We start from the raw sequence: 16,640 nt of genomic DNA, 5'->3' as shown, positions 1-16,640 counted from the left end.
TTGTTGCTGAGTAAAAATAGGTAATCAGCCCACTAGGAGATTTTTTTTTCCTTAAAATCTTTCAGATGATTCTGTCTTCCAGTCACATAAATAAATACACAGGTTATCTATAAAAACTCACCATCTCTGACCATGTATAAAAATTGCGTTATTCCCACTCCCTAAGCAGACTTTAACTTAAAAATATCTAGAAGTATCTACGATGGCCAAAAACCTGTTATGTACTGAGCAAGTAGGAGTGTTAAAGATAAGATATCGATTGCAAATGACGTTTTAAACTTTTATTCATTCTGTACCCTAATTTAAATAACATGATTTAATATCCATAAAAATGGTTACACACAATAAACATATTATTTGGCAAATTCCTAATTTTTCTAAATTAAAAAATAGCTTTTTAAAATACTGTTGTATTCCAACACTCTAAATCTAAAATATGAACACTTAAGCATACTTCGATATCAGGCAACGTGTCTTAAAATTAAATATTTTCTCTTATTAATCATAATATAATTTCCAAACAAATTTATAAAATGCTAAGGTCCAATCTTCAGAGATTCTGACAATCATTTTTTCTCTCTTTCACTACTCTGCATTGACTTTACACTTGTTCGTTGCTCTCTTTATTCTTTTCAATGAGGCTGCTTCCTTTTAGGAATTTAAAAGGAAGCATAACTGTGAATATATTTTGCATGAGTCCTAATAAGGTTCTGTACATAAACACATTCAGTTAATGAAGAGACTTTGTGATCTTTTACAAATCAGTTGTTAAAATCAATCAGGAATATTCATTGATTTAAGAGTTGAATGCTGCTAAATTAAATACACTGATCTTGGTAGTAGGGTATACAGAGGGACAAGGTATGAAATAGATGCACTCTAAAAAATGAAATGGTTTATAAATTGCATTAGAAAGGTATTGGTAAATGCCTATATTGGTCCATGAGATTCTACTCATATGTGAGAAGGGGAAAGGCTCGGGCTCAGTGCTTTGATTAAAGATGACTACAGTCTTGGAGCTTACCAGTGGCACTTCATTTAGAAATTGTCTTAAAATATGAACTCTTGCTTAGAGAGTTCTAATTTCATGGAGGTAATATAGCAGACAAATGAAACAGAAAAAAATTTCTAGGCCAATTTTCTACTATAGATTTTCTTCTATTCGCTATTATGGAAATTTCTTTTATTCATTAATATTTATCTTGGGAGCATTTGTGTAAGATGTTATTTCAGCTTTCAAAATTTTAGTTAGCATGTGATGAATAAAATATTTGCCCTATCTTCAGTTTTATTTTGAACTCTGTCTGTATTAGGAAAACTAATTTGAATTTTTTTCTTAACTCAAGTCTCTGCTTTATAGGGTGATTTAAAATCCGTCATATGTTATTTCATAATTTCCAACCCTTTCATGTTTTAAGTGAACTTTATCCTGCTGTTATGCTTGCTCCTTGGACTTACGAAGAACATAAGTCTTATCCCATGTTCTAACAAAATCTCCTGACTTTAGAGATAGTATTTAAAACAGTGACTTTAACTCAATAACCTAAAATGAGACTGCCAATGATTAGAATCTAATTAATGAAAACAATGATACTTAAACTATAATGGAATATCTTATTTTTTAAGTCTAAAATGTCAAGAATCAAAATAATTACCATTATATAAAAATATATTGGCATTCTTGAATATGAAACATTTTTATATCTATTTTTTTCATTTGAAGTTTGTAAGTAAACAATGCCTATTTTGTTATTTTCAATTATGTAATATTTATTGCCTTCTATACTTTATAAAAGTTACCTAAGTTCAGCTTTGTTAAATGATCTTTCTGAAGACAAGGAGGAAAATAGTAGTTCTAGTGATTAGTCTATAATATTGTGCTGGAGTCTAGTTCTACTATTCTTTTTGAAATGAATTAGGAAATCTTTCCCAGAATGAGAAATTTGAAATATTTAATGTAGTCCTCTTTTTTTTTTCCATAGAAAGTTCTATTCTTATTAGCTGGTTTAATGGTACATAACTGAGCTGAACTGTTAACCAAAGCAATAAGGAAACCTGATTTCACCAAAGTTTCCTTATGGTGAACACTAGTTCACACAGAATCTTTAACAAATTTCATACATTTGCTAATATATATAAAAATGTAATTACAGTAACTAATAAACTACATATCATATAATGTTTCTGTAGTGAGTATTTTGTCATTTAAACAGCCTATCTCCATTTGTCTATTTTCTAACTCCATTTGTAGTTTTGAAATTTCCCTTCTTATTGTAGTTCCTCTAGACTGGATTTCTGAGGGAGGCAGAAGAACAAGAGATGGAATTAAGGAGACATGGAAAATGAGGGAGTTGAAAATGTAAATGTCTCTGGAGAGAGACTGGGGAAAGCAAGTAGAGAGGTCCAAGGAAGAAAGAAACATTCCCTGGGGAAAATGTAAGAGTTGCAACAATCATTGAAGATAAATATGTCATTCTGAGAAAGTATAAAGCACATCTAACATTCACCACCCTGATGAAACCATTCCATCACTGATCTGATAGATACTGCTAATTTCCCTTGAGAGATTTCTTTTGATAATTCACGAAGAAAAGATGTGGTGGGATATTCTGAAGAAGTGTTGGCTATTTGGTGGAAAATTACAGCACTCAGTGGAACATGTGTCCTCTAGCATCCCAGCTGCATGACTTACTGCCCTGTATGTCTCACGCACTAGCAGCTCATTTCAGTTTGGGAAAACAATGCTTGTGACATTTATAATTTATGATTTTGAAATATTTTTATGAGAACATTACTACTAGGAATGAATTTAATAAGTCTGATATCTAAATATATGACTGAACCAAAGTTTTGCTTATCTTATATATTAAAACTAATAATAACGGAAAGATGGCATACACTGTCTTACAGTGAAAAATATGAATGGGCAAACTAACCCTGTATATTTTAAGAATATGTGCTTGAGAAATGTTGTTGCTGTTGTAATATGAATAGAAAAAAACATTTTAAACTTATGAAATGTTCATAATAGGTGTGACAGAATGCTCGGTCTTTTGATTTTCACATTCTCACCTTAATCTCAATAATCTAATGACTTTTTAATAAGATGGTTATAGTACTTATCTGTTAATTTCACGATTAAATATGCCCCAGTAATTTTAAAAAGAATATCATTTGCAGCAGGTTATCCTGAGAAAAATAAGGGCAATAAAATGTCTCAATTAGAAAGTCTGACCCATAAAAACGTAACTTCGCTGTCTACCAAAGACAATTTTGCCGATGAAGCACTGGAAGAACTTGAGTCATGTGAAGAGCTGAGGCTTTCTGAACACCACAATGCTCAGAAGGTGTGGGTCCTTTCTTTTTAAGTGCGTCATGAGTATATATCTGACCCTCTTAAGGCATGTTTAAGCATCGTGAGAGTAGGAGCCACAACAGTCACATTGTTCTGTATTCCAGCTGTTCCCCATAAAGTCTCATGTGACTCTGGTATGTGGGCACCTCTAAAGTAATCTTGACCATCGCCTTTGTGCCATTTACTGCTCTGTGCCTGCTGTGATTTATTTGGGGGGTGTGTGTGTATGTTTATGCATATGACCAAATATACATAAACTCTAAATTATTTCTCTGGCAGATGATATTTTACAGTGCTGATGTTTCTTTGTGTCACACTCCCTCTACCTATTACTCTTTCTCATTATCCATTTAGCAGTGATTCCCTTCTGCAAGCCAATTATGAGTTTTGAAGTTGATATGGTTTAGGAAAAAAAAAACTGCAAAATTTATAATAGAGATGATAATCTATAATGCAAACAATTTCAATTACGAGAGTCAAAAATCTTGGAAGAGAAAAGCATTTTTGAGGCCAAACCCAAGAGAACTTATGGAGAAGGCCATAAAATTAATTCCTTGTTGACTAGGACAGAAAGAGAAGGCAGAGTGCCACCCTTCCAGCATGGAGCTTCAGTGGCAGGGTAGGGCTCCCTGAGTCCTCCCTGTGTGGAGGACACATAGAGCCTAAAAGATGTATAGAAAAGGGAATTAGAGATCCTAAAACCTTCAAAGGGAACCCGGATAGCCTGAGTGACAGTAACTTTAAGAAGAGCTGTGAAAAACAGCTTTATTACCTGTGAAAAACAAGGGTAATAAAAAGGTCTCAAATAGAGAGTGAGGCACAAGAAAATAAAGTATGTGGGGACCTCGTCTCCTGGTGTTGTGGAGGATGTAAACATCAACATCCAATGCCAGTGCCTGCCAAAGAAAACCAAAGGAGCTGAGGAGCATCTCATTGAAGCCAGCATTTTGATAGCAGATAACCTTGGACCAAATGACCCTTCCCACCCCCCCATTCTCATCCCTGTCCAGTCCAGATCCATGTTTATAAGCAAATGCTATTACTATTCCTTAGATTCATTTGAAGGCAAAGGTAGGGGTCATCTAAATTTAGTTGTTTAGCTAAAAGAGCCAGAATCTTCAACTGGTAGTGGTTGAGTTGCCTGAGTTACCTTCAGAGAGCAATATTATGATTATGGGTGCTGGTGATCTCATTTCAATTTGGTTACAGAGTCATATAAATTATATTTCTGTATGTAAACACCATGTGGCTTTATTAATGTATGCAATGATTTTTAAAATACCTACTATATGAAGGCATATTCTAATCGCTGGAAATATAACAGTCAACAGTAGAGACAAAGCTTCAGCTCTCTTGCACACGAGGAAAATAAACGATCATAATTCAGGTAGGATAATTGAAAATGATACTAATCTTTTAGGTCTGTTGGTCAGAAAAATGCCTAAAGATATATTTGAGGAGGTACCTGAATAAAGTATGGGAGGGATCCACACAGGCAGCTTGGAAGATGAGCTTTCTTAGCAAAGAGACCAAGGTTATGTGCCAGGCCTAGAGGTAGGAGCATCATTGCTGTGTGAGACCATCAAGGAGGCAGGTAGGAAAGGAATGAAGAGGAGAGTGTAGGAGATGAGGCCAGAAGGAGGGAGGTGTACTTCACATAGGACCCTTTAGACCATGGGAAAAACTTTGGATTTTATTCTGGGATGGGGAGTCGGTGCATTTCATCAGAGTAATGACAGGGCCTCCCTTACTTTGGCTGCTGAGTAGGGAATAGAAGAAAGGAGGCAAGGATGGAAGAAAAGGAGGCCAATTAGGAGTTATTTCAAAATCCTGGCAAGAGAGGAGGGTGGCTTCTACTAGATGGTAGGAAAGGATGTGGTAAGAAGTTGTGGGTTTCTAGATTTATTTTTAAGATGACTGGATTTGCTGATGGGTTGCACAAGGGAAAAGAGATAGAGAAAATATTCAAGGAGGAAATCACAGTTTGGATCTTGGGCCAAAATATACGAATGTAAAATATGAAATAGAAATAGAAGAACTTTTGAATATAAGAGGAACATGTTTGGTGGTGAGAGAGGTAGGAATACAATGTTCATTTGGGAAATATGTTAATTCTGAGACCCAAGTGGAGATGCTTAGTAGAAATGTGGATTAGAATGATGAGTAAAACTGGAGTTCATTAGTGAAGGTCCAATAAGCCTGTTACTACAAGTTCCAAATAACTCTGAAAACTGATTTATTTATCCTTTGGCAGCAAAACTTGATCTAATTGAATATATTTGGCTACAAAATCTTACAAGGTGACATCAGTTTATTTATTACCTTTATTTACCCATTGTTTCAGTTTGCTAAAGCTGCCAGAATAGAATATACCAGAAATGGATTGGCTTTTAAAGGGGGGACTTATTAAATCACAAATTTACAATTCTAAGGTTGTGAAAATGTCCAAATTAATGTTTCACTAAAGAAAGGCCAATCAAGTCCAGGGTTACTTGGTCACATGGAAAGGTACATGGTGACATCTGCTGTCCTTCTCTCCATTCCTCTGGTTTCAGGCAGCTTTTTCAGCAACTCCAAGCATCTGTATCTGCTCTTTGTGTCTGCTCTAAATTCTGTCTATATTTTCTACCTTTTCTTCTCTTCCTTCAGGGCTCCAGTAAAAGGCTTAAGGCACACCTTGAATAGACAGGGACCCATCACCATCTAATCAAAAGGTCCCACCCACAATTGGGTAGGTCACATCTCCATGGAAACAACCTAATCAAAATGTCCCACCCAATCAATAGCTCTGCCCCCACAGCATTGGATTAGGATTAAGAGAACATGGATTTTCTGGGGTATGCAACAGTTTCAACACAGCACACCCCCCCCACCTCTCAATATCCATTCAATCCCCTACAGAATTATAAATGTGTTGGATTCTGGGGTGCTGCCCCAGATTCTACTAGGGTACCTTCTAAATTATAGTAAATGTGCTGTATTACCTTTTTATGATTTAGAAACGTCTGAATTTTTTAAATCAATCTGATCCCAATGGGTTCATATAAAGGATTGTGCACTGAAAATATCAGGCAAGAAAAAAATTAGCATTATATACTTTAAATTGATGACCCCAGAACATTTTACTGAAGTGATGCTAATGTTTCAATGGGATCAAGTTAGAACTTTGGTGCTTTTCTTTCCTTCTCATTCATTATAGGTAATAGCACAGGGTGTGGGGAAATCTCTTGCATAGTGAAGCAAAAAAAAGAAAATGGGGCAGAACATTCTCTAGAGAACAGATATTTCCTCCTTGTTTTCCTTCTCTACTCTTTCCCCAACTTTTCATACCTTATTATGGATAACTATACTAAATCAGATCTGATGAAGTTATGATGTGTTGCATTTATATTATAAAAATCTAAAACATAATAAAACAAATATATTTAGTATACAGTCCAACTAAATTAAAATTTCAAAAAAATCGGTCTCATTGAATCTATCCATAATCACTTTTTTTCTAAGTAAGCTATGAACAACCTTAGTCCTAAAATTTTCCAGGGATCATTCAAAGGATTGGTGCAGATATAATTCATAGCAGAAAGTTCTGGACCTTGAAAAGTTCTTAAGCCTAATAGAGAATGCAGATCATTTGACAAATTACTATGGTGCAATAAAACAATTGTTAAAATTGAGAAAAATGCAAAATGATATTTTATCTCAGAAGAAGGAATAACTCATAATTTACAAGGAAAATTTCTCAGAGATGACATTTTAGTGAACAATTATAGGAGGGAAGTTATAAGGATATTTCAGGGAAGTAGTCTGTCAGAGCCTAGAGAAGAGCTAAACTAAATAACATTATGTACTCTTTCCAAACCAGATATTCTAAATTCCCTGATTGTATTTTCAGAAACAAGGCAGATCAAATTTTGGCTTTTCAGTCTGGTTCTCCAGAATCCATTTATTTATTCAATAAATATTTGCTGAATATCTTTCTGTTCCCTGTTAGGTCCTAGAGCAGAGAAATATAGTGTTTGTTGTTAAGGAGTTTGCTGTCCCATCAGGGAAGCTGTCAGATGAATAACCAACTGCAGCATGATGCTATAGGAACTGGACACACTATGGCAATATTTTGGCTGATGAGCAGTGCCAAGTCATTTCCCAAACTCCCACTGAAATAGCCCTGAAGATAGGTACACAAATGCTGATAACAGTGCTACAAACTAAAGAGAAGCAAGCTTGTTTCTGGAGAAATTTATAGACATGCCTGCATTATCTGCTTCATGCTATGACCCCAAACTCCCCAAATAGCCCTCTCTAAATCTGGGATTTAGGGATGGTGTCAAGCAGAATCTCAGTGGAACCATCTGAGCCGGCCAGAATCAGGCTAATTGCTCACAACCATCTCCCTCACATTTTCTTGTCCTATATTAGTTTAAAACTGTAACTCCCAGGATTCGACATGTATCAGCCAGTGTTCTTAGTAGCAAGCAATAGAAAGACATTTTCTTGTCTTAGGCAAGAATTTATGAAAAGGATAGGTATAGAATTTCCTGGAAGGCAGAGAAATTCAACTAGGGGAAAATAATGCCCCAAACCATATTCGGAACTGCTATTGCTCCGCTAAGTATTGGACATGGTAGCTCGTCACCTGGCAACTGTGGAATGGGGCACTGGACACCATCACTACCACCACCGGGACTGCTGCATCCTCTGTAATCCATATATCTGCCATGGAGTGTTCTCTGTGGCTCAGACCTCAGTTTATCGTGATGGCAGATCCCAGGCCAAAATCAAGAGTAGGTACAAGGGTGGGAGCATCTGATTGATGGATCCTGGAGCACAAATCTGTATCCAAGCCACAAAGGAAACTGAGTTAGTTAGTCAGAATATAGTCTAATTCTTCAAAGCAAGAAATCACTTCATCTTACAAACTTACCGGATTGGTAATGCAGATGATGGAAAAATGAGAGCTGTGAGAATACTGGGGCAACCCAGAGATTAGCAACAGGAGGAAGCTAGTAACACTTCTGGGTTTAGAGGAACAATGGGTGCTACCAGAACCCAGAAGAGAGGGAGCTATCCCTTGGAACTAAAACGACACTTGGAGGGTACCTGGAGAAAGTTGGGACATGGAGGGAGAATGTGTCCCAGGAGCTAGTCATGGAGTGGATAAAACAAGAAATGCTGCCTGAAATAGAATGAGAGAGAAATACCTTGACCTAATTCTTCTATTTCTACCATCTTCCAAGCATCCATCAATGTCTACATTGTTCAAACCAACCCAGAACCAAGCCATAGTTCCCTGTAAAATAGATCTGAGCAGAGAAAGGGAGGAAATGGATCTGAGAGCAAACAGGCAAATCATCTGAAGACTGGGGGAAGTAGATCTCTGGAATTGTCCATTTCAATGGAAGTTACAGGCTAAGGATTCCAAAGATAGGGATTTCCCAATTGCAAGAGGGGTTTCAGGCAAACAATGAGAATGGCATATATCCACTAAACAACCTGTCAAGAACAGAAATAGGTGGTAATGTGATGACAATGTCTCCTAGGAGGAAGAGTCAATACAGGGAGAACTTTGTTGACTAAGCAAAAAATTAAGAAGAGCTCTTCGAGCAACGCATGCCGGGATATATAGGCTTCGGTTTACACAGAGGCTAACAGCAGACTACATCTTATTTCCTGGCTTGATTTGAGAATTCTACAGTCCTTGGAGAGGATTGGAGCACAGAGAAAAGTTCCATCCCAACAGTTGAGCATTAAAATTCCACTGTTGGTCACAATTGAGAGGCGAAACTGCCATTGCCAAAGTGAACTGGAAGGAGACTAATGAATCCTTATATTTCTAGTCCATTTCTGCACCCAATTGAAGAACTCGCAAAGTAAGTCAAAACAATTGTATTTCTGTCACACTAATGGAAAGGAGTATTTTCCAGGAATATTCAAAAGATGAATGAACTTCTGAAGATGATTTTTTTATACCAAAAAATATTCTAATCATTGCCAAATCTTTATCACACTTTCGGTTAATAAACCCTTCTGCCTTTGAAGCTGTTGAGCTCACTTCCTTTCTGAAACTCCACTCCTTGGTTTCCCTGACACTATGACATTTTTTACTCTTCCTCTCTGATCATTTTTCCCCTGCTCTGATCCTCCTTAGTGTTCCTCACAGTTCTTTTCTCTGCTCATTGCTCTTCTAACTTGACATTTGATTTTTTGAAAGATATAATTTACTCTCAATTTTAGTTTTTAGTTTTCACAAATATGCAACAGACTCAAAATCCATATCCCCAGTTTTTCACCTGATATTCTGAAGGCATACAGAAGAACTTGCTTAAACATTTCTAATTCTTTTTCCCACAGCCATCTGACATCCAAATTCAATGCATAATCTTTCCTAATATTAGCTCATCATCGCTTCTCTCATTCAGCTGGGGACCTCCCTAACCTCTGTTCAGTTTATCAAATTTGATTCCTCCATCTCTTTCATCTCCAAATCCAGTCATTTATAAATTCTTAACCAGCTAATCTTATTCAATATACATATATCTTCCTATGCAGTTCTACTCTTACTGCCCAAATTCAGACCTTTATTATCTCTTGCTCGGCAAGTTTTATAAACAACTAACTGGCCACCTGCATTTAGGCTTGTTTCATCAAAATTTATTCTCCACACTGCTGCCAGAAATCTAAGAGGAGTGAATGCCCTACTTCTTTTCTTAAAACCCTTCAATGGCTATTCATACATATTTGTAAAAGTCAATCAAAGTTCCCCTATTACCCTAATTCAGCACTTCATTTATTGACACTTTCTGTTTCATGCCTGCTCTTGTTTCTGAAATTGGATCTACTCTCCTTTCTTTACCATGCTATTCTTTCATCTTGGAGAGAATCTCCCTGCTGCATTCCTATAAACTTTATCTGATGAACTGCTATTTAATTTTCAAGACCCAGTTCAGGGTTATATTTTTCAGTAATTCTTTCAGACCACTTCAAACTAACTCAGTGCTCCTAATATGCACACACTAATCATACTTCTGTGTCAGTCCTAGACACAAAAGTTTGAGCTCCTATAGAACAAAACTTATCTCATTTATCTTTACATCCCCAGCTCCATCCATGGAGACCAGCACACACTGAATATTTAGTAAAAGTTTTTTTCCCATCTTTTTTGAACTGCAATAAGGGCATTCTGGGGAGAGGAAGCTACATGCGTAAAAGCAAGGAGGTATGAATTAGTTGCCAACATGGTTTGCACAATGTGCTTAGATGTCAGTGACAGGTGATACAGATAGAAAGACAGATAAGAATTTGATTTTGAATGACTTTGAATGTCAGCTCAAGGATATTGTACTTTATCTTAAATATAATTGTGAATCATCAAAGGATTTTAAGCACAGAATTGACACGACATATCTAATGAGTAGTTGGGTATTGCTAGAGAGAGAACTTCAACTTGAGAAAATGGAGAAGTTTAAAATTTTGAATCTGAACATTGTATCTGTGCACTCCTGATATTTATCAGCTGAGTAGCTTTGAAAAAAACAACATTTTACTTCTGCTAAACTTGCTTCTCTCATACATAGAATTGTTCATTAATATCTACTTTACTTATCTTGTAAGGTTGTTATGAGACACAAACGTGCAATCTAGAAGTACGTTATATACTGTAATGATACAGTCCTATATTGGTTGCTTTATTAGTAATGTTGTTTTACCTTAGCGGTGGATTATTAAGAGCTTGAGCTTAAGAACAACTTTTTAGGAAGAACTTTAGGTGGAATATTAGCAGTCAGAAAAATAGAAGGGATTGTTTTTATTGTTATAGTAGAAAATTTCCAACAAATAATCCATTTGTAAAGGACATGTAAAGATGCATTTCCTTTTTTTTTTTTGGTTGACATGGCATTATGAGAATAAATGAAAAATACACATCCCCATATTCCCTCTTCCCTGCAATTTGCATTGTGCATTAGTGTGGTACCTTTTGTTACAATTAACGAAAGGATATTATAATTATATTAGTAACTATAGTCCATAGCCTTACATTAGGGTATAAAGCTAATTTTTTTCCATATACTACTTACTTTTAATATCTACTTAGGAGTCCTGGAAAACTGGCGACAAATTATAATTGATAGGTTGGGTAGTTTAGAATATAGGAATGAATTAATTTTTCTTCTAGTAATATGACTTAGAGCTTATGAGAAAGAATCCAAAATGTGAGAAGAAATGAAGCAAATCAATTTTGTTTACTTGACCTAAAGCCTTTAAAATAAGAGCATAATTTATCATTGTGGTCAGAAACTAATTCACCTATCTCTTTACGTATCTAAGAAGTCCCTTGAAGTCTTTCCAATATAATTTTTGTCATCCATTTTATTGCTTGTTTCCATATAAACATGCATGGCAATTTAGAATGATAAAATATCCATGGAACCTTTATGAGGAATTAATTAAACACAAAAAGTCAATTAGAATGCAAAATAAAAATTTAACATGTTTGTGTCAATAAAATGTGCAATTGTCCAATTTGCAACTGTCAGTTTTAACATAAAGAATAGTATAGTATCAGAGGGAACTACAATGAGATATTTGGGAAACTTATTTACAGAACCCCATTGAACATAATATAATTGTAGTGTTTCTTGGTAAACCATTTGGTTGAGGTTACTTGTGAAGAAAATAGATTAAAAAAGAAAAGACGTTTCATAATTTAGCAGTTTTGTGTGTAAAAAACAATTTTAATTGAAAAGTCATTTCATTTGTATTTTTTATAGACTGTGTATTAAAGATAGCAAATTCCTTCCTAATAAGCTTTACCACAATGAATTTGTCCTAGAAAATATTCCAAAGAAATATTCTGCATAACTAGAATAAGGTATTCCTAAGGTTTTTAACTATGCCACTGTGTTACAATTCAGCTAAAGGAAGGAAAAACAAGCCTATTCTCACTCTCACCAGAAGCACGCTTCATTTTACAGTCATTCCTAATAATAAGACTTTATAGTGAAAAAGGCTGGAAAAAAGTAAGAAATAGAGAAATGAAGAAATGGAGTGACTAAATAAGTATAGCAAGGAATGATCTTCAATAAATCAAGATCCATATTTTCATGCACAAGAGTCAATAAAATCATTATTATTCAAGCTACAATTTTAGAATTATGCTACCCAAGCATTATTTGTTCCTGCCCCCACTACCAATTGTCTCAAGGGTACATTTTTCTTCTTATAAATAACAAAATACCCAGAAACAATTTGATTCTTTTGTTCTGTTTGTTACAAACCATTGCATTTTCATTCAAACAAACTCACCCTCATCATATTTAGAGCACATGCTTGCTTGAATAACTGAAATAAACAAGTTGCAAAAACACACATGTATTTTTAAATAATAGGGATGTTATTTCAAACCCATTACCATCATGTGTTATTGACCCATAGATCAGCATGCATTAATTGTGAATTGTTTGAGATGGATGATGTTTTTTCTATATAATGAAGCAAGTACCATGAATGAACAGTGCATTATCTATTCTCCTGAGATAATTGGAATCATGAAAGAGCAGATGGAGCCCTAAAATGATTCTGTTATAAAACTGAGCCTAGTCGGGAGAACGTTTAATATCTTTCCCCTTTTCTGAGGATTGCAGAGTATTCTCCCAATTTTACCTGGTATCTACTTGTTCCCCTGCAAAATTATATTGCTCCGAACCTATTTCTGGTGATGCTCTCTTATTGACTTGGTTGAGGAAATGGTGTTCTTCCTGTATAGCACAGTCAGAGCTCTTAAAAAGACTCTGGTGCTGTTTCAATTACTTCTGTTAAAAATAAGGCTCTGCCTCTTATGGGAAACAATTTTTAAATTTATCCGAGGGGTACATGACAACTAATAAATCAGTGCATGTAAAAACAGCCATACAGAAACTGTGACTTTAAAATCAAACAGTCTTTTGAAAATTAATTCAATAAAGAAACACAAAAAGTATTCCAATCATTCAGAAGAGTTATCTTTATCTAAGTCCTATGGATTCTTATTTAGAAAATGAAAAAGATCCTTCCTATGAAGCCAATAATAACCTTTCCAATTTTGTTACAACTGATGATCTGCTGATACCATCTCTGAAGGCCATTGATTACCCTTCGAGGATTAAAGGAATTGTGACCTGAGACCCTCTCTCTGCCTGGCAGCATGGTCTTTCCATGAGGGACAGTAAAGGTAATAGAGACCAAATTGTTTCATGGGGGGAATTTTCCTGGTCCAAATCCTTCAACAGTCCCCTGAGTCTCTGAGAACCTAGGGAAGCATGTCCTACCACCCTCAAAGCATTAATAAGAGTAACTCTGGGGATAGAGGGTTAAGGAGCAGAGAACTTTCGGAAATTTTGCCTGTTGTAAATCTGGTAGAGACTGGTGAAAACCCAGATTCCTTTCCTTCTCTGATCTGAACTTTCTGCTGTGTTGGATTTCCCAACACCAGATTCAAATGGTATCAAGAATTCATCAGAGGAAGATGGAATCAACGTGTATCAAAATATTTTGTTGTTTCTTAAATGTGTTATTGTATCTTATGACTATTTTCTTTAGAAATGTTAACTGAATATAGATAATTTCTATGTATGTGCAATGATCTTCTTTCAGTGTCTTCACTGAAGAGCTTACCATGGTTTGAATGTTAAATTTTCTAACAGAAAGTGAGAAATTTGAAGTAGAAGTTTAATCATTACAAGTTGCAATTCTATTCTGGAATGTGATGCTATAAACAGTAGAATACTATTCTATTGTCTTTCTATCATTTTAATTTTTGTACAGAACTAACTATTTGTAAAGACACTGAAAAATAAAATTAGCAATTCAAATAGTTGCTTCATAAAAGGGGATTTATAAGATGGTAAAAAATAATAGTACTCTTGTTCTCTCTGGAGGAAATGATTGAAAGGTTTTTTTTTTTTTAAACATGGGCAGGCACCAGGAATTGGACCCAGGTCTCCAGCATGGTAGGCGAGAGCTCTGCCACTGAGCCACTGGGGCCTGCCCTGAAAGTTTTAATTTAAAAACATTTATTTATAAATGTTAGTACTGCTCTCTTTAGCTAAACCCTAATAGTACATATATATATATTGGGGTCATGTATTTGGTTTATTTATTTAGGTAGCTAAAATAGCTAATTGGATCTTAGTTAATTTGAGGAGCATAATGGAAATGAATGTTTCAAAATTTAAAGCCATAAAAATTTTATAGAGATATGTTAAACAAGGGAACTTTAGAAATAACCATAATAAGCAAATATCTGTATGTTTCTACTCCATTGCAGCATACTATACCAATGAATTATATGGACCAGAGACAGAAAAAAAAAATATCCATCTGTCTTAGTTTGCCAGGATGCTATGACAAATACCCCAAACTGGTTGACTTTTAAAAAACAGGAATTTATTCTCCTGGTAAAGAAAGCTGGAAGTCCAACCTCAAGGTATTGATGGGACTTGCTTTCTCCCACAGTCCGTAGCATTCCTGCAAACTCTCTCTGCTTGTTCTCTGTTCCTCAATTTCCAGTAATTTCTGGCTTCTCCCTCTGTATCCGATATCCTTTGCTCATAAGGACTTTAGTCATATCGGATTAAGGCCCACCCTCACTCATCTTCGCCATACTTTAATAATAATGACTTTGAAGGTCTTATTCACGAATGGGTTCTTACCCACAGCAACACAGATTAAGGCTTGAACATATCATTTGTGTGGTACATGATTCAATCCCTAACACCATCACTCTGCCTAGCTCATTGCTCAAGTTAAAACACGGCAATTGGTCATAAAATTCTGGGGTTCTTAGAATAAATCTGGGGAAAGTGATGGGAGACAGTTCTTAAGCAAAGAAAGAAGAATCTTATTAAAATAATCCACTTTCATTAATGCAGTCCCATTTTATGGAGTGCTGACATCATGGAAAAACTATTAACTCTACTAGGGAATCTTCTGTTGGTGTGTTCTTACTTTATAGCATATAGTGCACTTCTTAGTGGCCCAATGATAACTTCTCATATGTAGTCTCTTATACACCAAACTAAATTTTGTAATGGGATACCACTACTTACGTATTCTTTCTACTTATTTTATCAAATTCAATGAATACAAAACTGTTTAATCCTTCCCTAAAAGTCTTACCTTCTCTGCCTTCTACAGCAATACCTGTGGTAGGCAGAGTTCTAAGATGGCCTCCAAGATCCGCCCCCCTCCAGGTGTACACACCTTGTGTAATTGGCTCCCCTTTAGGGTGAGAAAGACCTGTGAAGAGAATAGAATGTTACTCCTGTGACTACCTACCGATCAGTTGACTTAGTAAGAATGAGATTAATTTGGGTGGGGCAGACCTAATCAAGTTAGGCCTTTAAATGAAGGTGAAAGCAACCTGAAGTGTCCATCAGTGGATGAACAGATAGACAAAATGTGATATATCTCTATATCTACATCTATACATTATAGGAATATATAGCTATAGATATAGGTATCTGGAATATTATGCAGACATTACAAAGTGTCCTGAGATGTTGAGAGTAACCCCTGGCTAACAGTTGGCAGGAAAATGGAAGCCTCAGTCCTACAGTTGTAAGTAACTGAATTTTTCCAACAAACTGAATGAGATTGGAAAAATACCAAACTCCAGAAAAGAATGAAGACTGGCTGACACTTTAATTTCAGCCCTGTGAGACCCAAAGCAGAGAATCCAGTTGAGCCAAACTTGGAGTTCTGACATATAGAAACTGAGATAATAAATGGGTGCTGTTTAAGCTACTAAGTTTGAAGTCATTTGTCATGCAGCAATGAAAACTAATAAAATACTCCGAGTTTTTGATAAGTGGATGGTCCCTTTTCTAAGTTTAGAATGATGATATAGCCATTTCTCAACTATTGAATTTATTTAATCACTCCAATGGGAATTTGGAAGCGAGGGGGACTTTAAGCAGATGAATTGATCCTTAGTTGGTCTTTTCCTTCAGCTTTTTTTTTTTTTTTATCACGTGAGCAGGCTCCAGGAAATGAACCCAGGTCTCCAGCACAGCAGGCAAGAATTCTACCACTGAGACACCAGTGCACGACCTTTTTCCTTCAGTTTTAAACCTTACTTTTATAGCTTAAAATTCATAGCAAGACCTGGTTTTGTGATGAAAAAAACAAGTAGCATTTTAAATTAATGCTTAGTATGAAAGACTACCTACCAAACCTGTTTAGAATATCTTAACAATAGTGACAAGTAATAATTTGGTTGTATGAGTTTTTCTAAACGAAATGTGCTCCAATA

At 35.5% G+C, this 16,640-nt stretch overlaps 1 protein-coding gene and 1 long non-coding RNA gene across 11 annotated transcripts in view; one reads left to right on the top strand and one right to left on the bottom strand.

Annotated features, from left to right (window-relative positions):
• LOC143686924 (uncharacterized) overlaps window positions 1-8,141 on the bottom strand; it is a 103,664-nt gene extending 95,523 nt beyond the window's left edge. Inside the window, exon 1 of the mRNA XM_077163375.1 lies at window positions 7,989-8,141. The gene's annotated coding sequence lies outside the window, so the exon portion shown is untranslated. The remainder of the gene's footprint in view (window positions 1-7,988) is intronic.
• The window catches only part of LOC143686929 (uncharacterized), a 372,401-nt gene continuing 363,773 nt past the window's right edge, over window positions 8,013-16,640 (top strand). For 7 of the 10 annotated variants that reach the window (XR_013177312.1, XR_013177313.1, XR_013177308.1 and 4 more), the window contains exons 1-2: window positions 8,013-9,222; window positions 13,469-13,559. This is a non-coding gene — a long non-coding RNA (uncharacterized LOC143686929). Of the gene's footprint in view, window positions 9,223-13,382; window positions 13,560-16,640 lie in introns of all 10 variants that reach the window. The other 3 variants (XR_013177319.1, XR_013177318.1, XR_013177309.1) reach the window with 2 other exon arrangements.

The sequence above is a fragment of the Tamandua tetradactyla genome, chromosome 1, assembly GCF_023851605.1.
Source record: "Tamandua tetradactyla isolate mTamTet1 chromosome 1, mTamTet1.pri, whole genome shotgun sequence".
NCBI classification, from domain to species: domain Eukaryota; kingdom Metazoa; phylum Chordata; class Mammalia; order Pilosa; family Myrmecophagidae; genus Tamandua; species Tamandua tetradactyla.
This window is presented reverse-complemented; position numbering and strand designations above follow the sequence as displayed.